Raw genomic sequence first — 24,946 nt, forward strand, 5'->3', positions numbered from 1 at the left:
CTCATGTAAGTTGATTTGAATAAGAGACAAATTAGGAGCTACAAACCTACTTCAGAAAGTTGATCACTAAGTTACAGAATAAATTCTTTATTCGAGGGTAAAGTTTCACCTATAAAAGTTTCATTTGTAAAAGAACTTCTTTGCTAATAAACTGTTGCCTTTCTCTTCTTTCCCTCCAAGCCACAGTTTGTCCATTTTCCCTATAATCAAAAGCTTGTTTACACCGAGGGAGGACTGAAAAAGAAATGTGTGCATCACAGTGGATCTGAGGGTTAAAGTTGAATACAGTTTGTGAAACTGTTAGTATATGGTCACCAAAGTTCTCTGTCACCACAGGAACATCTTAACAAAGGAGGAAGCTTAAAAGCAAAATAAAATTGCTTGGAAATAGGTACAATATTAATCTCAGTCTCTGAAGCATTTTACTTCTGAGGAGAGAAAACAACCTGAAGGGTTATTTTTTCTTGGCAGCTGTTACATGAGAGCATGGAGGTAAGAACGTTGAAGGAAGAAGAAGCAAGAAAAAAATTACTGCAAAGTTTAAAAGGTTAAAGAGAGAGGCAAAAGGAGGTGAGTTTAAGAGTAGGAAAAGCCAAATCATATTTTCCAACCTCAATATGTGTAACTACATTTTCAGAGGTACTTTCTGCTTCAGAACCTCCAAAGGTGTTTTAAAAAACCTGACTTTAGGGTGGGGTACTGAGTACTCTGATCTCAAGTCATTATGGTCAATCTCCTGGTTCTCGGGCAGTCAAAGCAAAATCAAGTAGAGAGGGTGCACATAGCAACCAAGAAGGAAACAGTTGAACACAGGGGTTCTGAGTGACCCTCGCTCTTAAATTCAGGTGGCCCTGCACAAATGGGGGTATTTACTCAAGACGCCCTCAACACACAATAAAGTTTTGCAAATAAAACTGTGAAAACAATTACTCCCCTATCCCACAGTGGTGAATGCTGAAGGTTCCTTTCTGCTTCAAGTGACAAACTGCACTCTCCCTTCTCCCAGCACACCAGCAGCATCACTCAGTCCTGCTTCTACTCCGTTATCACCTACATCTGCTGATCCTGATCCTACAGTGACGTCCTGCAAAATTGTAACATCTGCACGTTCCCCTCTTCAGCACCACTCACAGTCCATTTGCTGACTCAGTGATACATTGGCTGCTCCCTCCTTTCGTGCACTTCACACTCGCTGTAAGTTCCGGGGGATCCCATTTATAAAAACCAGAGGCAGCAACATCCCACCTGCTCTGCATTAGTTGTTCTTATGGAAACCAACTGCTGGAGCATTTGTTTCATGGCACTGACACTGGCTATAAAAGCTTGGCTAGAAGTGCCAGCAGACTGCAAGAAAAAAGGCAGAATATTTCATGGCAATTAAGCTGGTGGAAGACAAATGCAGCAGATGGACACCTTTGCCTTCCATCCTGGCCTGCTCTGTGTTTGTCCCGTGGAAGAATTAACCAAGAAAGGAGAGACTTAAGCACACGAAGCAAGATGCAATACACTTGACTGCTGTTCCCTTCTGTGTACTCACTGCTGCTGCCCTTCTAAAAAGGTTTAAAAACACAGCACCTGATCCCTCAGTCACTTATTAGCGTTGATATACTGATTTTATAGGAGATTTTGGACTCTGTAGGGGTTGAGAATTGAACACGTTCCCCTTCAGTCTTCCAGTACGAGATGTCTGCAAACGTGAACTGACATATTTCGAGCCTGCCCAGAAAATTGTTCCTAAAACTTGATTACTGATTGTTAAAAACCCCCAGCCTTATATGCATTTAAATGGGCACACGCACAGGAAGAAAGACACACATGCACTTTCTGCACACATCTTCAGTGGGCACAGGTGCACTTTTAAAGTACCTGAGTCCTTCTGACTCAGAGTGTTCCTGAATGAATATGCATCAAAGTGCAATCACAGCAGAAGGAAAACTCTTCCAATGTCGAGATGCAAAGCAACAACTGAAGCAAAGTTTCATAATGAGTCCACACCAGAAAAATAGTCCAAGCCATATATATGCTGAAATTTCTCTGCAAACAGCTCTTCCCCTAAAGGATTAACACAGGAGCAAGAGGCAAATCGTGTTCTGATCTCCCGGCTGCCGGAGTCTTAAAGCTGAAACTCTTGTCTTACAGAGCTATAAATAAAAAGCCTCTTTGGACATCATCTCTGTCAGTACTTAGAGAAGGGAATATGTGTACTTTATCAGATTTGTGACAGGAGAAGTTGACTTTGAAATCTGGGCAATCTAAATGGGTCACGAGTTAACTTCTGTGAGCCTGGTACAGAAGCCTCACATAATACAGATGCAGCAAATAGAAAATGACCTTTACTCCCTTTGAAATAATTACAAGACTCAGGCTTGGCCTTGCTGTGAAACGGAACATTTTATTCCACTTGTGCAATTCCAGGCACTTTCTTCTTCTCAACATGTCAGACAAAATGTTAAATTTGTCATCACATGGAGAGTTTTTAATTAATTACCGTTGAAAACGACAATTATTCTTTTAATTTATTTTTCCCATGAAGTAACTTCTGTTGAACTAAATGTCTATCTCATTAAAATAATTCCTGTTAAAGTTCTTCACGCTGGGGAAAAAGAGTCTTTAAAAATATCTTGCAAAAAGTAAGCCAAGCAGATATATGTTGAAGGCAAAGAGACTTGTTCAAAGGAGAATACATTGGAATTTAAGCACCATGTAGTTTTCGTATTTTTGGATGTCATAAAAGGGTTTATGGGTTGATAGCTGTCCAAAGAAAAACTTCAGCTAAATTCACTGAAAATAATATTTAACTGTCACGTGTAGATCTCAGAATATATAAATACTGTTCACACATCTAGTGTTGGGCAATTAGTACAAAAGGATCCTTCACCTGCTACAAAGAAAAAAGCCAAATTCTTGAACAATTATGCAGCAAACAAATTGCTCATGAAAATCTAAAGGATTAGAAGTCTGAAAAGCAAACCAGACAGTTGTGACCACTCAGACCTACAGATCCTGTGTTCACTGACAAGGAAAATCAAAGTTTTTCATAACCTGCTGCTTTGCAGAAACCCACAGAGCAAGGACTCAGTTTTAATATCCTGACAATTTGTCTTTCTGAATTTATTGCCAGTCAACTCTGAGGAAATGTCACTGGTTCAGATAACTCCTGTCCTAGTTTGGCCACTGGGAGAGAACTGTACTTCTGATGAGGTACCAAGCTAAGAAACACCTTTTTTTTTTTAGTTAATAAACCAGCACACGCCTGCTGGTGGACCTTTAGTGACCTCACCATTTGCACTGAAAGCCGCTCACACAGAATATGGTCGGAAAGCAAAAAAAGGACAGCAATTTTATACCACACTGCAGAGGAAATTAATAAAGTCCCTGATGCTAAAGTACCTCTGGGTATCACCACATGTCAAAACCCAGGGTTCTTCTGCCTCCTCTGCTGGTGACTGAAAGTCAGTCTCTGAAAATGACCTTTCAAAGAATTTCAGAATCTTTGTGTCCTTTTCCACTTGCACAGTTTCAGGTTTGACTGGCCATGTCCTCGCCCTGAAAATGAATTTTCTCACCTTTTGCTGTAAACACTCTCATATCTTCATCAGCCCTACCTGTAGGAGATCACCTACCACACAAACACAGAATATTAATTGCGTTTCACACACATTCTTAGGGTGTGAAATTCATCCTTGTGCAAGGCTTTATTTAATTAGAGATGTAGATGGTGCAGACACCTGGGAGAGCCATCTGCCCAGACTGGGATTGTACACACAATAAATGCAAACAAATCTCGTTTCATAGGCAATATTCTGAAGGATCACAATCTGCCTTGGACTTCAGGAGAGTAAGCTGAAGAAAACAAACCAACAGAAACCAGCACAAAGGAAGAGCTAAAATAGAAACCACACTCATTTTTAATAAGAATAATAACCTCAAAAGTTCAAAAATTACAAATCACTTCCTAAGAAATTAGTTTTTTAGTTGTGATTGTTTTTTGTTTGAAGTTGTAGGTAGGGAGGGTTTTTTTGAAGCACGATTTTGGGGTTTCTTTTTTATCCATGTAACTCATTTACTTGAAAGTGGGTATTGAAAATTTATGCTTCCGAGTTTTACTCTGGAAACACGAGAGCCAGAAATTTGGGGTTTTGCATATGAAAACTTCAGATTTTCATATAAAATCCGGTGATCCTCGAAGCTGAGAACAGCAGAGAGAGAAAAGCAATCAGAATAATGAGAACTGCCAACACTGAATTAAATTGCACATGGCAAAACATTTTTATCATGCAGATCGAGATCTTTGAATCTTAAAATCATTTCCATCTTCAGGTGCTGCAACATTGGATCCCCCAAAAATGGATAGGGAGGAAGCCAAAGCAAAACAAGTGATGAGCATCACAGACACAGATATGATGAAATGAGATGAAGTCAGTAAGAACTATTAATTGATTTTAGGTTTTTACTCTAGATTTAAGTGAGAGTCATTTAAATGGAGTTAACAGAGGGAGATTTAAGCAGAATAAAGAGAGCACTGCTCTAAGGAAGGTTCTAATTCTGCATTATGTAGACTTCAATTAGAGTGTCAGCAATTGTTTCATCAAATCACACACAGGCTGGACAGGAAGCCCTCCTTGTCTTCTGTATTTTTTAACATCAACTAAAACAGCAAAAAAAAAACAAACTCAAAAACCTGAACAACTTATCCTCTGATTGGCATAATTAACAAAGGTACTTTAACTTTACATAAAGGTATGTTGAATTATTTATCTCTGAAAGTGATTAAATGAATTAAAACACGCAGTTCTTTTGAATTAATTTGATTTCTAGAGTGTTACAATCTGGGGTTTGTTTTTTATTCAATATTTTCATTTTGGAGGGAAGTTTTCACTGTTTCAGACTTTAACCTCTCTTCTTTTTATCAGGAGAGAAGTTAAAAAAAATAGACTATTTACAATCTCTACAGCTCTACCTCTATATCTGATAGTGAATTCCAGTCATTTTTGTAAGAAATGCTATTAAGATTTGGCACTGAGATTCTTCAAGGATGATAAATATTCTTTTTAAGGGCCTACCTATCCATTTACTGCACAGCTCTGTCCTGAAAGGGAGAGTCACACTTGGAGTACTGAAGAGTGGGCTATGAAAATGCAAATGAGAATGACTTTATTGTCTCACATGAATTCAGTTCTCCTGTCACTAAGCTGGGTGACTGCACCAGGCATCCATTAACTGCAAACAAAATGTGACAAACTCTTTTGTCAGACTACCTACCCCAGGAACTTCCTGTTTATGAGCATTTTCCTGGGGAATCTATGTTTATTAGAAGGATTTTATCACACAGTCAGTAAAAAGTGTGCCTCTTCCACGACGCTGGGAATCTTGGTAAGTTATTCAAGAAGCAATTTGCCAGTGGTGATGCCTGAACAGCCACTTGTCCTCTGAAATTCCAGATCTCTGGAAGAGACACTATCACTGGGTTAAGATGTGACTCCAGGGTCTGTTTAGAGCCCAAAGTGCCTCGAAGTCCACCCTGCTCAGGGCAGAAAAGGATAAAATGGCACCAGAAAGCACAGGAGCACTTTGACAACATCCCTGTTTGAAGGCAGAGCTGGGATGAGTCCCCTCTCCCCAGCACTCACCTGACTGGAAACCAGTCACTTTTTCTGTTCTGCACTTACATCTGTCCCTGAGCCCAGTCACAGTTCCAGGGGTGACACCCAGGGCCCACGGGATAGTGGGGCTGGAGAAACACGGCTGGGTGTGAGACCCCCCCAGTCTGCACCACAACCTGCCCTGGCACTGCACCTCAAAATTCAGCTGCTTAGTAAACTCTCACTATCACATTCTCCATGCTTCAGAACCTGAGCTGGCTTGGAGCTCACTTGACTCACAACCCCAGGAAAAACTTGGGAACTCCAAGGAAACCCTGAAGACATTCCAAACCCACCTGGACACGTTCCTGTGTCACCTGCTCCAGGTGACCCTGCCTCGGCAGAGGGGTTGGACTGGATGGTCCCCAGAGGTCCCTTCCAGCCCTAATGGTTCTGTGAAACCCTCACACAGGCCTGGAATGAACCACCTCTGGTGTCAAAAGCAGGCACAACTCACAGACTCCTGTCTGGATCTCTTGATCCCAATCATAAATAATTCTTCCTACATTCCCTAATTCCCGACCTTTATTCTGATGGTCATTTCGCAGCTTCCAGAAAAAATTTGTTCATGGTCAATTTACAGCCATTTATTCTCTTACAAGTCTCATCTCATAACTTAATTAACCTCTGTCCTCTCTAAATCTTCCATTTATCAGGCCGGACAAACCAAGCTCTTTCCAGCTCCTCCTATATGGATCCATCTCTGTGATCATCTCAGTAGCCTTTCAATGTGCCTGCTTAAGTGCAAAATACACAAAGAATTCCAGATAAATATTCTCTAGGGTCTGGTAAGTGATCCTGATATTTCCTTAAGCCTAAAATATGTTGTCTAATGCTTCCTGAAATTCTACTTTTTCCTTTTAAAGTCTCGTTGTGCTGATGTTCATGATCATTCGAAAATTACCCAGCACACAAAGAGTTGAAAAATTTGACATGGACAGAGGTACTGCCACCATTTACCTATAACAGTGTTAAGCAGGTTCTGCAAACAGAGTCAGGATTAATCTTTATGAAATATAAATGCATTGCTAAATAATAAATATTCATGCATTGCTAAATCTGTGCCCTTTGACCAGCTGGGAACCAGCTCTGCTCACAACGGGCAGAGATCTCACAGCACAGAGCCCAAGCTCAACCTTCCCTCTCCACACAGATCATGAGCTGAGACAAAGGATCTGCCCCTAAATCTGAGCTTCCAGCTCAGGAGGAGTTGGACTCACATGGCTCAGAGTGCAGGATCAACCTCCTGTTCCATCAACGTAGATGATGATGAACATTGTTCAGATTTTGTAATCCAGGGAATAACTATCATCCTGGTTCATTAAGTATTTTAATGATTAATAACAGAGGCCAAAACGTGTTACCTGTGCTCAAAGTAAGTAATATTTTCAATTACTCAAGTATTTAGCAAGTAAACACCTCCCCATGGTGATTAATGGCCCCATCTAACACACCAGACTGGAGCAAAAGGACGGGTTGGGCTCCAAGGTTAGTTTTTGTTTATTTTTAGGCATTATGAAAGGAGTAATCATGTTTTGCTGAAACCCATACACCACTGGAATGAGATTACAACTGGTTAGCCTATTTAGAGAAGCTGCATAATAAATTCATTTTACAGGGCACAGAATAATGCAAATGAGCCATTCAATAGCACTCCTGTACCAGTGAAAGAGGCATAAAGAAGAAACATTGAAAGTCAGAGTTCTGAACTGGTTTTACTGCAAGGTGGGGAATTACTGAAACCTAAACTGCCTCACAGCAATAACCTGTTCCAAGATCTGCTTATAACAAACATTTTAGTTATTTATTGCCTAATGAAATAAACAGGTTCATCCTATTTTCCAGCAGTAATGACTTCACGAAGCACTTAGATGAATGAAAATATGGATCTCTGGTTATCAGAAAAGGAAATAAATTAAAAATTCCGCCAAAATATTTATAACCCTTCACGTGCAGTTGCATGGGGCAAAGTCATTATTCCACCCAGGGAAACACTGATGTGGCAAAAGCCGTTAGAGAAAAAATTAAAATCATATTTCTTACAGCAGATAGTGGGGTTTTGGATAGGATGGTTGGAAACCATAAGGAACATGATACATGTTTAATTTCCCAGCAGTGTGATCGTTATCAAAAAAAATGCAACCTTCCACCTATTGTTTTCTTTATATTCCACAAAGTTGGAGCATAAAGCAATTATTACTGCTCCACAGAACTGAACCTGGTGTATCACTGAACATCTGTCTTTGGCTAAAAGTGAAAATGAGCCTGCTGAAAACAATCTTCCCAAGAATAGCACGGGTTCGAGGATTAAACACATAGCAGTGCTATCACCTTGAAACACTGGGAAAATCAAGAATCAACCCTTTAGAACTCATAAAAGTACAAGGAAAAGAGAAAACATCTGGTTTTCAACTTCAAAAAACCATTTGTTGAACATTTTCTGACCTTCTCTTAAAAACTCACAAACGCAAGATTTTTTAAAAAATTAATACTTTCAAGTAAAATCTCTTTGATTCCAGCAAGGTTATTGGAGAAAAAAAAATCATAATAACCAAAGACTCGTTATAAAAACTGAGAAAGTGGTGCAAGGCAAAAAGCCCAATGCAAAGCTGTCTCCCAGTTTGGACATGCTTTTATTTGACTTTGACAGGAAGAGGACAATCTGTTGTATAGAACAAGCCATGAAAAAATACATTTCACAAAGTTATCACACGTCAAGTGGTTATTTTCCTTTACAACAGAGCAACAGCAGCATGAGAGTATTTAAATAAATAGTTGGGAAGGCTGGCTTCCTGTTGATTTCTGTTTAAAAAAACTAAGCTCAGAGGGAAGGACAAGGCCTGTAAATCTCCTCATCTCTTTCTCGTTCTCATGAAAATCCTGTGAATTTGATGCTTTCAGCTCAGTCTCCCAACTCTGAAACTGTTTCAAGTGTTATGAGAGGGAATTGTGGAAAACAAGGTTAAGCAGTAAGAGAATAAAGCTCATACCAGCTCAGAAAACCAGGCCAAACCCCATGTGACACACCTGCAGTACTGATACCTCTTGTCCTGCTAACTAACTCCAGGAAATAAACATGGATATGCCAGTTTTCGTTCCAGCTGGTAAAATTTAGGGACATAAGTAACTCCAGTACATAAAATAAATACAATACGTATCTTTTTAGCTAACTACGAGGTCAAAATATTGTTATGTTTTGCACATTATATACAACTATAAGAGAGGGAACTGAGCTTAGAAATCTTATTCAATGTTGATTTTAGGTGATTTTACTCTCTTTTCCTAAAGAGTACTAACTCTACCTTATTAGTAGTAGGCTGGTAACCAGATATAACTAATTCATTTAACTCATATGACCCAAGTTGCTACATCACATCACTGCTCATTTTACTGGCCAAAGCCTCGTGGGTCTGTTTAAAGAGGTAGCAATTTTCAAGCTCTTAGAGTCATCTAGAAATAAATAGAAAAGCGTTAAAAAAAAGACCCAGGTCTTTTTAGCAGTGCCAGCTGCTGGTTGAGGAGTACTTTTAATGAATTGCAAAAACACAGTCAAAAATTTAAAAGAACTTGTACTGACTCTTCTGATTTTAGTGGAAGCAAACCCCAAGGGAAAGGCAGTGAGCAGTTCAACATTTTTGAGCACATCACAATAAAGCAAAATGTCCAAAGCTTACAGGCTCCCTCGTGTTAACAGTGACATTACATCAAGAATGACCTTTCCAAAGAAATAAAACCCATTAATGTTAGGAACATGATAACTATTAAAGATCAACACTTAGTAACCAAAGCAGGAAGGAAAGAAAAAAAAAAAACCAACCAGTCTGGTAAGTTAATTGAACATAAATAATATGAAACCAAGAGCCTGGTCTCTAACCCTTTCTCTTCTAATTGCTTGCCATTTAAGAGCTGAATGAAATCTCTTTGTGCAGAAGGCACAGCCATTGACCCCACGTGGCTTTGGCAGTCAAAGAAAATCCTGCCGTGTTGGGAACGAGGTCTCAGAAGTACTGAAGAATGTTTAGAAACACCCTGTTGAATAACTATTCTTTCTTTTCTTACAGGAAAACTTCCTTTCAACCATCAAGGAAAGGTGTTTCTGGGAAATATTGGGTGTTAATTACTAAATATTCCAATGGATTTTTTGGTTTGTTGTAGAAACAAGCATCATAGAAGATTATCTGCACCCAAGAGAACATACTGATTTTTTTTCCCTCAGGTGAAGGGACAGCTGTCAGTTCTGAGCTATAAGTACAGTTGTATCCCACAAACTCCGACATGGAACCTCTTCAATAAACTATAATTTGCTTTGGAAATCCATAGTTTAAATCAAGTTCCCACAGTGGTCAGGAAACCTCTGTAGCCTCCCCCTTTAACACTGTAGGCAGCGCTTCCAGTACATTCATTAGCTCCATAATTCTCTGTATTTACCAAACCTATCATCTGTTCCACAGGCAACAGACAAAAGCAATAAACATAAAACACATGAGAGGTTATGAAAAAATGTGAATCTCTGCCTTGGATCTTGCTTTAGCGACCTATATCTACTTATAAATATCAATATTATCACACTGTTGTTAAAAATTTACGGACAGAAAGCATTTAAGGACATGGGTTTGCTTTTGTCTAGACTGGCCAGGTAAAAAACCACTGACATAATTCAGATTTGGGAGGTCTGAAGAGGTATGTTTTTTGCCAGAGAGACGAGCTAAAGAATTCTAGTGCTTAAACTATTCTCTCTATAGGGTTATATTTTATTTTTATTTTGTCTGAGCTAAACATAATAATGAAAATACTGAGAATTCCTACAGCAGGATGTATGATGTTTGATTGTGAAATATCCTACCATTACTATATGTAACAGAGGTTAATTTAATATTTTGCAAGTTTATACAATCAGATTTTTTTTGTTCATTTTGATAAAGTTAAGCTGTTTGAGTAGTACATAAAATTTAGAAAACTTAAGGAAAAAAATTCAAGTAACCAATAATTTAAAGGCCCTTTTCTTTGTACAGGGCAATTTAAATTTACTGGAGCACTTCAATTTTTTTTTTTTCAAGTGCTTCATCCTAGAAGTGATTGGGGTTCTGTGCTTGCACAGTATAAAGCAATTTAAAATTATTCAACTGCTTCAATTTTTTAGAGGTACTTTTATTTGAAAATGATTGGGGTGCTGATCATGCTCAGCATTGAACAATTTTAAATTATTTAAATGCCTTTTTTAAATCAATGCCTCATGCTTGGGACTGAATTCTGGGAGGCTACAGCACATTATCAGGCAGTTTAAATTATACAAGAATATTATATTTTGCACAATCTTTCATCTCCTAAATAAGAATCAGCTTGCAAGGGGGAAAGCAGAAAGCATTACACTTCAAACTAAATCGGCATTATGCAAAAGCAGAAACCTAATTTTTCTGGTTTAAATATTGTAAGAGAGCCTTTTTCCATAATCAAATTCCCCTGTCTTCCTACATCCTACAAAGCAAGAGCGTCTCAGAAACCACCTACTTTTATTTCCCTGAAGTGAAATAAACAATTCCAAAGGAGGAGAGCAAAGTCTTGATGAAGTTCGAGTCCACGAAAAAATGAGAAGGATTTATTCCCACAACATTTGTCTTCTCAATCAAGAACTCAAGTCCTCTGCTGTGCATATACAGAAGCTCGACAGCTTCTGGTTCAAGCTCATGGCAAATATTAAGTACATGAAGTAGGAAATTCAGGTTGGACTTCAGGGACATCGTTCCTGATTTAACAGGACTGTTACGCAGAAACCTGGGTTTTGTTTGTTTTTTTTTTAAACTGATTAATGGAGTTGCTGTTCTCAGTGGTAAAGAACATCCTCTGCTATTAAGTATTTTTCTGTAAAAGGGAGGAAATTAAGGTGTGACATTTGAAAATGGCACTGGAGACGTACAAATGGAGAACTGAGAACTAGAGGTGACGGGTCACAGTATTAGTGAATCCTCCACTTTTTTCTTGCCTGATCTCCTTCATTAATACTCTGCCAATATGTTCCTATTTACTACCAAGCAAATATCCAATCCAAGCACTTTTGTACTTCCCACTGAGCTATTCAATAAATATGAATGTGACCTAACCTGTAGTTTAAAATAACCCAGGAAGAAAAAATTAGCGACCAATTTCTTCCGAAGACTCGTCTTCCTATTTCCCTTTTCGCTTTTCAGCATGAGTGATGCAGAAGAAACAGGACAATTTCTCACCACGAAAAAACAACCCAGAGTTCCTCTGCACGTTTGAAAAGATGGGAGCTAGTCCTTCAAGATATTGGCATGCCTTCCTAATCACAGGCTTCTAATTCTGCCTCTCCAATTTCAATTAGTGAGCAAACACCGACATCCTCAATTGCACTCCACGGAGCTCCCCTTTATCCCGTTAATCGTGTTCGCTGCAGCAATTCCCCAGGCTGAGCTTTCAGAGTTCCCAGCTCCTGTAAATCCTTGGTATTTACATCTTTTGATTCAGAAACAAAAATACTAACGTATCTTATCGTTCAAAAACACGTGTCCTGGCCTCAGGAAGGAGTGTGGTTTCCTGTCTCCCAGTAGTTCCACAGCCAGAATTAAGTTGCAAAGCGTCGCTGAACTCATCTGGAATATTTTGCTTAAGTTAAAGCTCGTATTATAGTAATTAAAGTAGCTGTGAGAAACCGTAATTAGACTAAGTGTCCAACAAATATTAATCAGTAAAGTAATATTCTATTATTAAGAAGAAGCTATTCACAGGAGGAGTTTCTCCTGTGAGAAACTAGATTAGGAACTGAGCCAAAAGCAAACCAGAAGGCACAGCAAATTGGGTCATTTGGAGCCTCCTTTTAATTTGTGAATGTTTTCACCTATATTTCACTTGTTCTGTGGTGCATTTTAGTGTCAGAGGTAGAAGTAGGCTCAGTCCTAGACCTATAGGTTAGTCCCAATGTTCCCAACTGCTGTGATAAGGATTTCCCTTCCTGGTTTCTAATCCACGCCAAGAGACAACTCACCCCCCAGCACAGGCAAATCATTTAACCTCCCCACGTCCCCCCATCTGCAAATGAAAACAAGACAATTAACACACAGAGCAGGGAGGCTCTGGGAGTTACCTCAGTGTTTTGGAGGTTTGAAATCCTGAGCAAGAAGCACGTTATAAATGCTGACAAATATTGCCTGTCTGAGGCACCACCAGTGACCATTCTCAGAGTACAAGGAATAGGATCGTGTTGAAAGCAAAGGCTCTCAGGTGCTGGGCCTGCTTTATATTCTTATTTTCTTGTAACACCCTCTTCCTTCATATCAGTGAAAAACTACAGATGGTAGTCTCCTAACAAATCTTCTGTGCTGACATCCAGAGCTTTCCTCCTTTAATTCTGCTTCTCTGCAGTGGGAAAATACCACGAGTCTACAGAAGTGTCAGGGGTTTAATGTAAGATACTGCTATTTTTTTAAATAGAAATATGTTTTTAAGTTACCCTGTTAAATACAGACAACCCAACAATAGAGTTAAAGGCCACAGATTTATTTGGTGGAAGAGTCTCTAATGCAATGAATTATGAGAGAAGAAATATCTGTCAAATATCTGGGTTTTTTCTACTTCTGAGCTATTTTACATAGATTTTAATGAAGCAAGAGACTACTAGTAGAGTTTTTCCACTGCTGGCCAGAAGAACTAAGTTTTCAAATGGTGTGTTAAAGCAGAGATTGTTACCTGAGCTGTTACAAAATAGGTATAACTTAGATGAATTCTCAATTTTAATTTCCTGTATAATCCGCTGATAATTTCCTTATATATTGCTCTTACATGTATTTCTCAACCCTAAAGGAAGAGTCACTTTCTTCAGAGGACAGAAGGAAAAAATATCTACAAAATGTAAAATTTGAAACGTTGATACTCCAAATTCTTTCTTTTTGTAATCAGGCTAAATAGATGTATTTGTAGGTGGATATTTATGGCCAGCATCCAGGTGTTATGACCTTTAAAAATTATAATGAAGCCCAACTTTCAGTTACTGAAGAAGCAACAAGCAAACCAAGCACACCATCCATGGGTTCCAGAAGAATTGTTTTTATACCTGGTGACCCTCAACCAATCAGTCAGAAGTCACTCCAGTAAGTTCACATCTACTGCAGTGTTACCTTTTCCCTTTTGCACTCATTAGTGCCTTGATAACAGCAAAGGTCTCATTAGTAACTGACATAAAATCAGGATTAATACACAAGATTGAAGAATAAAGCTCTGGAAAGATGCTTGTCTGTGATGGGAGATTTCAAATCCACCCAGGAGATTATTTTAAAATTCTGATTTGAAGTAGTGATCTGCATTGTAAGAGACAAAAGAAACTTTGAAAAACAAAGCCCTAATGCAAACAAGGTCATCTGAGCTTCTACCAACAAAAACATTGCAAGCCCTTATTGTACCCATTGGCCACAGAAATAAATGTCAAACTGTAAGAGGAATGATATTATACATAGGAGATGGAGACTGAGAAATTGTTTGATCGGATGTGAGGGAAATCACCCATTTTTTTCAAGTTTATTCAAAAAACCCAAGTGAAAAATAGGCCCAGTAGATGGGGCAGTAGATATCTACTGGTAGAAAAGCTCCTAAAAAGCAAGGGCTTGCTGCTATAGTTTATTCTCACACAGTGAGATAAGAAGGCACTTGCAGATTGGTTCTGATTTTTTTCTAATCAACTGGTAAAAAACTAGAGGAAAAAATCAGTAAAAATCAATTGGCCCAATGGGAAGCACAACACAACAGAGAGGAGACTTGGAGAAATGAGGGGGAGGGCACGGCAGAATTCCCTTGTGTGCTCTGAGAGCTCACAGATGATGTTGCACAAAGTGTTGTGTGTGTGGTGGTTTCATATTCACCCCCCAACAGCTCACAGACCTCTCAGGCTCTGTGCTTTTGTATCCAACATAAGCACATCAGTGTTTCTTGGCATCTAATTTGTTTCACTAACATAGTTCATATTGTTTCTATGCTTACCAAAAACTGCTAAAAGCGGGTGAGGGAGAAAAAATAATTGCTCTTTCTACATGTCTTGCTCTAGTCAGCTTAGAGGATGGAGAATTCCATCAACCAACAAGGGCAAAGTCCAGCCTAACCCCTCAGGAAAGTCTCATCCGTGCCAGAGCCAGAATCCCATCCCGTTTATTTTTATTTAATCTCTAGGCCTTTTCATTTAGCAATTTGTCATTAGCTGGCTTCTACATCCTAGATTTGGGTTCTCTCTTTTTTGCCTTTCATTCCTGCTTCCTTATCCTCCACCCCAGAGAGGCTGCCAGGATTACCAGAGAGCTGAGAGGGTCACATGTGCCTGGATTCCCTTGGGAGCTCCGATGAAGAGCATCCATTTCACTCCAAGGAGTGTTCAGGTGCCAGCTGTAAAAAACACAGGTGGGCTGTGTGCTTGTAGGCAGCATCTTCAGAGAGGTTTTCATACAAACACACAACAATATTTAGCTCAAGGTTCCACTGGAAACTGCCCTGGAGCTGCCAGACTACAACCAGACAAATATACTTTATAACCTTTGCCTCCACAACAATCCTAACTCATGCTGGAGTCCAGCACACTGATATATTAAGACTTGAAGGGTTAGAAATTATTATCTTAGTTAACTCACTGGTGGACATCCATTTCTAGGCTTAAGGGTAAATGATGTAAGAAAATCATATGTGAGGAGGTCTGTCTTCAGATGAGATATCAAGGGAAAGTCTTGTCAGGGAGAAAATTCCTACTGAATAATTGATATCCACCTTTCCACCTGTGAAAAGCCTTGGGAACAAACAATAAAAGTCCATATCTTTAAGGCAGGTCACTAATAAAGCACTGCAATGGGAGAGCAGAAGACCATCTGAGACCAGCAAACAGTAAATTAGCAACAGAAATTATATTAAACTGTTTTTTTTCCCCCCCAGAGTCAAGCATGGAGAATAAGACTTCACAAAGCAGAAATTAAATAGAACTATCCCATTCTGTTAATATTAATGACATTTGTTGTCATCTGTTATGCATAACCTAAATAAAATATTCTATAAAAGAAATTGAAATGTGATTTTTTTTTCCCCTCCCCTGGGTAATATCACTGCTTTATGGGGGTACATTGGAACTGTAAAAACCAACAAAACATGTTTTAAATTTAGAAGTGTATGGGAAAAAAACACATTCTGGAAGTGTTGAATCATTTTGTTTTAGCATTTTTGAACAAAATGAGCAGTTAAAAGACTCCCAAAACAGAGTGTTTCATTTTTGGTTTACGAGCCATATTGTATGAATTCATTCCCATTAGCCCAACATTATACTTCAACTGCTGTTTAATGGCCTGGAAGGCAGGAATTTTGTCTCTCTTGGTGTGTGACAGGGTCTCCATCCCAAGGACCACTCTGGATGTGTTTCTGTGGTTCAGGAGAACAGGATCCATGAATGAGGCACCCAAGTTGTATTTTTGATGGCCACAGGCCTCACCAAGGAACCCAAATCACTATTAAACTGGCAGAAAAAATGAGAGTTCAATCTTTCAAAACTAAATTGCATCGACTGGAGAGGACACAATCTAAAATATATTCCCATTTCTCAGGGAGGAGGAAAGGTAAAATTCTTCAGAAAATGTCAAAAAGAATCATAGAATCAGCTGGGTTGGAAGGGACCTCCGAGATCATCAAGTCCAACCCTTGATCCAACACCACTGTGGTTCCCAGCCCATGGCACTGATGCCACATCCAGTCTCTTCTTAAAAACCTCCAGGGATGGAGAATCCACCACTTCCCTGGGCAGCCCATTCCATTTTCCTCTCTTGAAAGAAATTCTTTCTAATATCCAACCTAAACCTCCCCTGGCACAGTTTAAGACCGAGCCCTCGTCTTGCTGGGAGTTGCCTGGGAAAAGAGACCAACCCCCACCTGGCTACAACCTCCTGTCAGGGAGTTGTAGAAAAGTTATAATAAAATATTTCCTTGCCTGTATGACTCCACTGGCTCACTGAAGCACTAGTTTCTGGTTCATTTTGCCAATGTTTAAAATCATTATAGTGGCAAATAACACCTTCATTAGTTGAGCAGAGCATTCTGTAGACAGACAAAGGTGGCACAAAGCAACAAGACATTAATGAGGCATCCCAGCACAGGCTGAATAATTTGGGAAGGGGGATGAAACTCCAGCCCACAAAGAAAGTTGGACAAATGCAACAGGTTTGTTTCTGGTGCCCAAACTGCAGCTTTCTGAGCAAGGCAGACACAGGCACTGCCCAGCTGTGGAGATGCTTTTCCAACCCCCCAACCGAGGCTGTGAACTGGTATTACTTTTTTCTTCCAGCATAATCTAAAACAAACAAAGATATAAACACTGGGAGAAGAAATAGTAATATTAAGGTGTAAAGACAGGCATTTCTAAATCAGACATGAGTTTTGAAGTAGTTCAAGTATCAACAAAGCTGTTTGCATAACTTCCTAAAGTACTGCAAACCAGATCTGTGTTGTCTGGATTTAATGTGCTGAATGGCATCATAGCTTTGTAATGGATGCTAATGAAAGGTACCCTTTTAAAATTTTTTATTTGCATTTAGATCTACAGTTGAAGAGCACATAAAGCTACAATAGCATCTCCAATTTACCTGACCTAGTTTCTACAAAGCTGTGCTGTAAGCTACCCTTTCATTATGCTGAAGTGAGCGCTCACCAGAGCGGGTTCTGGCAAACAGGAATAATGCAGGAACTCTAAAGGTATTGGAGGTTGCCTTCCTTCTCCATTATCTTCCTTAGTTTGTATTCCCCTTTATATTTAGGGTCCCCTGTTGTGCCATAAAGAATGGTGAATCTCTTGAGCATAAATTAATGTGAAGCTGTTGCAGCAGTTTCTTGCTCCCCCCATTCTTGCTACCACGCAAACCTGCAGGAATTATTTTGCTGTTACCTGCTCCTAGAAGAAAAGAAGCTTGATAGCAATGAATTCAACTTGCCCTTTGTCCCCTCTCATTGTATCTGCCTACAGCAGACGGCAGCAAAATGCAGCTCAATTAAACACAGCCCTCTTGTCAGCCTATAAACAGCGGCTCTTCTCACAGTAGAGGCAGGAAAGTTTTGCCGTGACACTCCTTGTTGTGTTTGACAAGTTTATTGAAAAGCAAATATTTCAGTGGGGAGGTCTGTCATTCTAATCCTGTTCTTTATGCCAGAGCAGCTAATGCAATTCCAGCTACCTGAATAGAAGGGCTCTCGCTTCCAGATGTTCTATTGTGCCTCCCAGACAACAACTGCTATAGGACTGACACCCAAAGACAGGCATTATGAGCATTTTGTCCATCGTTAGCTCCCTCTTAGCACGGGGTTTACTGTTCATTCCTGTAATTCTGATAGGCACAGTGTAATGCTATCCCTCTATGGCTCTGTTAATAGCAACAGGAAGAGGGCAATGGGACTGAGCAAGGTGGTGAACTCAAACAGCCTTTTGGCAGCTCAGGAGCGTCTTAAAAGATTGATTAAAAGAGATTGACTGGGGGAAATTGAGGCGTGAAGAAAATCATAGTGTTTGTGCTTCCAGGACACAAATCTGCAGCTGCAGAGTCACAGCTTGGCTGTGCCTCCACTGATTGGGTCCATGTCGTGGTTTGAGACCCTTAAAAATTTAATTGCTGAGGCCAAGCCCCCCTCCCACATCTCACACAACATGGCCACTTCTTCTCTAACTACCTCATCATCCTTCTTTTCCAGTCTGGTGTGACATGTTTAAATTTTGCAGGAGTGCTGATTGGGTCAACACCAAGAGTAACACCACCCCCTCTGGGGTTACCATTTTTTTTTTAACTCCAGGGGAAAAAACCACTTTTTTTCCCCACCACAGGCCAGAACCAACCTGCAGGGCCAGCACTGCAGGGGACAGCAGGGCAAGGAGCTGGAGCAGCCAGGCCAGGATGGATCTCACACCTAACTGAGGCAAACACACAGAAAGAGGCACTGGTAACTTCAGCCTAAGAAGCTATTCTAGCATTTTTCTGTGTTGCAGCAAAGCCAAGTGACAGAAAACACACACAGAAGTGCTACTAAGAAACCAGGCATTAGCTTTTCCTGTTGCAAGTATTAACACTGGCTAATGAATTAGCTGGTTTCATTTCATTAATAATGTATTAGTGTTTATAATCAGCATAATGTGCTTTCTTCATGCGGCCTCTTCAAGTATTAAAGAAATAAGCCTTGTCATGAAACTGTTGAAGTTTTTTAAATCCCACTGGAAAATAGGAAATAAATACAAATAAAGCCATGCATGGAGAAGAATAGTTTTAACAGATTGATATTTACATTTGTCTTTGCTTCTTAATTTCAATCTGCATTATTTGACATGACATTTATTGTACAATAGCAATATGGTTCTTCCCCCACCTGTGATTTGTGATATGAGATATATTTATTTGCCATGAGTTTCTGCTAGGAAATAAAGTGCTTTCCTTATAGAATTTCATTCTACATACAATTACTCAGACACGAGCAATCACTGCGTTATCACTTCACAAATGTTTTGTGGTTGTCAAAACCTTATGGAAAACAATCTGTTCTACTCATTTTCTCCTTCAGAACAGAGGATGTGTTACAAAGATCAACATCTGATCCAACTCGATCAGGAGTCAGTGATATTTAAGAAGTGACATCAGCACAGCTTCTCCAATTCAACAGCAGCAATGAGTGCAGAGATGCATTCACACACTACACTCAGTGAGACTGAAAGCAATGATAGTGTCTCAGCTTACAGAGAGAATGATTATTATTCTCCAGGGGAAAAAAAAATATCTTATTTTGAAGTACTATAAGTGATCCCCTTTTCTCTGAAAGGGAAAAGTAATTGCTCCTGATTTGCTTGTTATCAAAGCATGATGATGCATCCTTTTCTTCTGTACCAATTCATGGAACAGACACACGGAGCTGTTCAGATAGGCCACTTCTCATCCATATGCTATTTTCTTTGCCTGGTGTTTTGGGGGGAAAAAAAGGCTACAGCACAAAGGAATGTGGGCAGAAATGCAAAGCTGTGCAGCGATGCTAAATAGCAATAGAGATGTTCTTCCAGAGACTTGACTGCAGACTGCACCCCCCTTGTTAAACATCCTAACTAATGTGGGCAAATTAACCACCTGCTCTGTATTCAAATTCCTTTTCAAACAGCAGTGCTCTCACAATTCCTTCCCCTCTTAATCTAGTGTTGAAATAAGAGAAAAAAATCTGTACAACCTCAGAATATAAATTGCTATTAGGTGGTAATGTGGTGGCTCCATCTATATGAAGTATATTGTTTTTCTAAGTGCAAAAGAGAAGTGGCTTGTAATGAAGGCACTGTCCTCTAACTTAGACAAGTGGGTTAAGCCTCCAGCACTTGTTTTCAAATGTCTTTCAGAGTGGTTGGCAGACTCCTGACTGACATCCCTAAGGTTTGGCTTGGGTCCTTCACAACTTCGAGGAAATGTGTCTAACAGCTGCCTTCTCTGCCTGTCTGATCCCCATCTCCTTTATTTACCCCCTAATTTGGGGGGACAGGTTCTCAGTCAAGCCTCCTGGCAGCACATTGCCTCGTGCTTCCCAGCCTCAGTCAAGCAAGACATGAGAGATCCTGGAGGCAGGATCCCTTTGTACAGCTCAGAGCACAAAGCTCCTGCTACGATAAATCACTGCCTGAAATGGTGACTGACAGAGGAAAAACACTTTGAATAGTAGCATATTTACACCAGATGTGAACAGAGGTCACCAGAAAGATGTTCAGACTAAAACAGATGGAGAATCAATGAGGCAGAGAGCTATAGGAAAGCACTTGTGGATGGCAGGAGCAGCAAAGGATGCTGTGACTTGACTCTGGGAAGGGAGAGACACTCTGAGGGAATACAGGGAGAAGGCTGCCAAGGTCCCTCTGATCTTCCCTTTTCTACACTGCCACAAGCTGCTTTGGAATTGAAAGATCTTAAGAAATGTTCCAAAACTTATGGAAATCAATAGGAATCTGTCCAGAAACTGTAATGGGGTTTGGATCAGATAAGCAATGAAATATGTCCTCATAATAAAAAGAGATCACATTTCTAAGATCATGAAGTGAGAGTAATAAGTATTCCAACATCTGTCAGTGTTTGCCAGGGGACAGCAGTACATCCATAACATACACTGTTCAATTTTACATCAATGCACAATCAAAGAGAGGCTTTACAGTACCTCCTACAGAGAAAGAGAAAAGAATAAATGGATAGAAAAGGATAAAACATTGTAGGACCTGACAATAGAAAAAATAACATGAGCAGAAAAAAAGGCAGAGTATCTTAAAATGAGTCATAGAAGATACGCTGAAAAGACTATCAAATATATATTATTTTTAATACTCATATGAATATTCCTTTTCTATAGCAAATGTTTCTTCCTGTGTTTCCCCTCAGCCAGTCAGAGCCTACAGCACAGATTGTGTTACCCTGTTCTTTCTCTGAGGCTTTGAAAACTTCATTGACTAAGTGACACTGGTTTGTGTCCTTCCTTTTCCTCTTCGCTGTTCTGCTTTACTTATCTACTCCCTAAATCAACAGCAGATGCTTCAAAATGCCTATTTCATTATGGAACAGGTTAATATTGTTGGTACAATTTTACAAGAGCCAGGGAGGATGCAAAGTATGAGAACTGAATGATCTAATTGATGGTTTTACATCTAGGAGGTGTTTGCATATTGGTGACACACACCAATGATCCAGGTGATATTAGTCCTTGAAATTATCTTCTTTTTCAGGTTACTTCTGCCAAAGCCCCACTAACCACATCCAACTTGATCCAGTGTCTAGTAACATTACTGGAAATCTCTCCTTGGATCAGGTCACAGATAAGAACCCTAAGAATTCTTCCTGTTGCCAGCACATTTACATCCAACAATTTCCTTCTGAAAAGTTTCCTGAGCTCTTTTCTGCCCCAGTCCTCTCAGTTTGTATTCAAAGCCTTAGAAACAGGGCTCGAGAGAAAGTCTCTACTTTTTTCCATGCACTATGATAGTAATCAATCCAAAAATAAACCAGATCACTTAAGGAATAAAGCAAAGATACCAGACGTGTTTGCTACTATAGTCAGTGCTAAGAAAAACCAACACACTTACTGAGTTTTTGACTTTTAAATGACTTGGCTCAGTAAGGGTCCTCCAAGTGTGAGGACAGGCTGACAGAGGCAGAGAATAATCATTTGCAAGAACAGCCTTTGAAACAGGGGACTGTATTAAACTGAATAATGAACTACCAGCAGCTCCACAGGCAGTATTTTTCACATCTATAAAGAATACAGAAGTTTTTCATCCAGAGGGTTTAATTAAAAAAAAAAAGGAAAGGAAAAACCAAACACCGAGAACCTTCTTTAGCTTTCTTTACTTCAGTTCTACACATTTTCTTCTCAATTGACCCACCTTTCTACAAAGTCTTTTCAACATTGTGTTATGAAAATGCTCTGTATCAATATAAATTGATTATAACTTTCCTCACTGCCTTAAAAACATGCCCTGGACAGGCACAGCAATCACATTAGGAAGATACTCAGCTGCCCAAAGCTTTCTTCTCCACTCAGAGCACATCTCCCCACACAGCCACTCCCAGAGATGACACAGAGTGAGCACACACATCAAATAGCAACCAGCAAATAGATCCATTCCTTTTATGCTCCCAGGCTTCTTCCCAAGATACTTTAGCCAGGCTTGTTCACTAATCCAGGATTTCTCCCAGCAAGGGAGTTTCCCTTTCCTAGTTCACTTTCACAAGCCTTTTTTGACACAAATTCTACCTGTGTGGCAAACAAAAGCCACTCGTCAAAGGGCAGAGCTGCCTTTGGCAGCAGAGATCTCAGTCCCACCCATGGGGCACAGCAGTGATTCCGTTGCACCACCTGTGTCTTTAGCGAGAGCAGGCAGGAAATGTGGATGAAAAAAATTTGTCAGACTGGTAATTTTACTCCTTTCCCAGCCTTTCAGAAGAGAATCCCATCCAGCAGCGCTTCTCCACTTTGGATTCATGATCACAGTAAGAAGACATAATAGCTGGGTGGGAATGGGGTTCTGCTAAAGAGGAACTCCTCCAAGGGCTGTGATAAATGAGAAGGATACAGCAAGAGAAGGAGTTCTTAGAAGTCCTGTTGCTTTTGCAAACTCTGTGGCAAATCACTGGGTTATTACAGCTGGAAACCCAAGTTTCAGGCTGCATTTTTAATTTCCCTCCCCTAAAATCACTATGCAGGGGGCTCTTCAATAGACTCAAGTCCTCCATGACATATAAAGCTCGTGGTTTCCAGGACTGCTCTGGATCCTCTGTAACATTATGGTGAGACAATCACTGGGACTGGTTCCAAAGAAGCAATTATAAATCTTCTTAGAGTTCTCCAGTGCTTAAGGTGACATAGATTTAAAGGCAAAGAGAAACAAAACGATCACCCAGGTCCAAACTGCTACATAGCAAATGCCAAAAGCTTTCCCTCAAGTAATTCTTCCTTCTAGTTCAACGACTTTAGTTGTGTGCACCAAGGACAAGATGATGGTGTTTCTCATTGAAATAGCCTACTTAGGGACTCAGCTTCAGCAAGGGATGTAAAAGTATTAGATCAGAATCCTCATGAGATGGAAACCCTAAATATGGAGCAGAGCCAGTGCCACAGAGCGCTGAAAGAAACTTCCAGCAACTGCTAAAATATTAACACCTTCTTCCCGCTGTCTGGAAACACAATTTACCTCCCCCAGCCCAGAGAGACTTTCCATGGTGTGGGGCTAAAGGTGGTGGCCCACAATAATTCAAAAGAAGTCCATATGACAATTTAACCATCTAGTGCATTTTAACAAGGATAATCTTAATTTGAACAATTTTAATCTACACCACATTAAGTTATATCAACAGAGGAAGTAATAAACAGAGCCCACAGCGGATGATATTTATTATTATTTCTTTTTGCACAATTCATGGATATATCCTTGCCAAAAAACTAACTTTTACCCGCTCTGCAGATCAGAAAATAGAAATCCAAGTCTGGTAGCAGAAACTGCTTGGGAGAGAGCCAATAATACCCAAATGAGTTGATTTTTGCTGAAACACAGCGCTGACCAGTTAGTTTTCAACACAGCAGCTTTTTGTTAGAAAAGAATTATTACCAAGAATAAAACAGTTCAAGGGCATTTATTTCCTCTTAAACCTGATTTCAGCAACGCCAAAAGAAATTAATATTTTGACCTGCATAATATTGAGTTACATAATGCCAAAGTATTTAATATTTAATATCAAAATACATTGTTTCAGTAATGAGATAATACAGCATTTAGACAATTCCAGAGGTTTACTTGTTTGTTTGCTTTGGCATTTAAGTTCTATAGTAATTTTTACTGGGGAAATATTCAACCATTTTCTGGAACTATTTTCCTTCCCCTCAGAATATCAGTTCTGCTTCCCAGTCAGCGTTAATCCAATCCACTTAATTGAAATTTTGTTTCACTCCATCTCAGAAATCCCAACTCAGATGCTCTAGACCTGCCTTGTTCCTAAGGGTGTCATCAATTCTGGGAAGAGGCACACGTTACCTCTGTTAATGCAATAAGCAGGGAAAGGTTCCCCAGCTTGTAGCATCAAGGCCAACAAAACAAACCTTGATTCTCAGCCTCACAGGTACTTTTTAAATGTACCCACCTGTAGTTGAATTGCTTTTTTTATAATCAACTCTAAATGAGTCAAGCTCATAAATCCTCATAGAATCTCAGAATGGTTTGGGTTGGAAGGGACCTTACATCTCATCTCATTCCACCCCCTGCCATGGGCAGGGACACCTTCCACTAGCCCAGGTTGCTCCAAGCCCTGTCCAACCTGGCCTTGGACACTTCCAGGGATGGGGCAGCCACAGCTTCTCTGGGCAACCTGTGCCAGGGCCTCACCACCCTCACAGGGAAGAATTTCTTTGGAATATCCAATCTAGCTAAAAGCTATTCCCCCCTTGTCCTATCACAATTGCCCTTGTGTTAACACATTTCTACAACTATAGCTTATTCCCCCAAATTATCTGGGTTTTCAACTCTGCCTACATTGGTTTCTGCTCCACATGGTTCACGGGTAAAAATGCTGGCTGCAGATGAGCCTGCTTTTAATAGGCAGGGCTTGCATAAAAGTAGTGTAATCCTACAGGGCTGATCTGCCCCGGGAGAGAGATGTTCTGCTGATACAGCTCAACTGGCACAACTTCTGTTGTACTGGAAAGCATTAAATGAAAGCAGAATTAGGCCAAGAATGAACACTTCTGAAACAGCCCACTTAGAATCACAGAATCATAGAATCAGCTGGGTTGGAAGGGAC

The 24,946-nt window shown here is 39.9% G+C and overlaps 1 protein-coding gene across 2 annotated transcripts in view; it reads right to left on the bottom strand.

The window, feature by feature from the left end:
• Positions 1–24,946, bottom strand: part of CDH13 (cadherin 13) — a 451,056-nt gene that overhangs the window by 361,229 nt on the left and 64,881 nt on the right. The gene's annotated exons all lie outside the window — the stretch shown is intronic.

The sequence above is a fragment of the Neopelma chrysocephalum genome, unplaced genomic scaffold (genome assembly GCF_003984885.1).
Source record: "Neopelma chrysocephalum unplaced genomic scaffold, ASM398488v2 Primary Assembly neopelma1_68, whole genome shotgun sequence".
Lineage (NCBI taxonomy): Eukaryota > Metazoa > Chordata > Aves > Passeriformes > Pipridae > Neopelma > Neopelma chrysocephalum.